Here is a 249-nt window from a genome sequence, read left to right as displayed (position 1 = left end):
AGAACGCCGGCGGACGGAGCCAAAGCCACGCGGAAACGTCCGGACAATCAACGCGGCATTCGAGACCAAAGCACCACCACCACCGGCACCCCCCGGCGTTCGCGTGATCCTCCTCGTAGACGCCGATGGTGGAACCGTGACCCGCATCGGGACACCAGCGGCCGGGCCGATGCGCTCACCTCCTTCAGGAGCGATCGCTGAGAGCCCCGCGGGGCTCGCCACTTGCCGACCTCCCCCCGTGCCGCGCAG

This window comes from Lampetra planeri, chromosome 27 (genome assembly GCF_965212315.1).
Source record: "Lampetra planeri chromosome 27, kcLamPlan1.2.h2, whole genome shotgun sequence".
NCBI lineage: Eukaryota > Metazoa > Chordata > Hyperoartia > Petromyzontiformes > Petromyzontidae > Lampetra > Lampetra planeri.
This window is presented reverse-complemented; position numbering follows the sequence as displayed.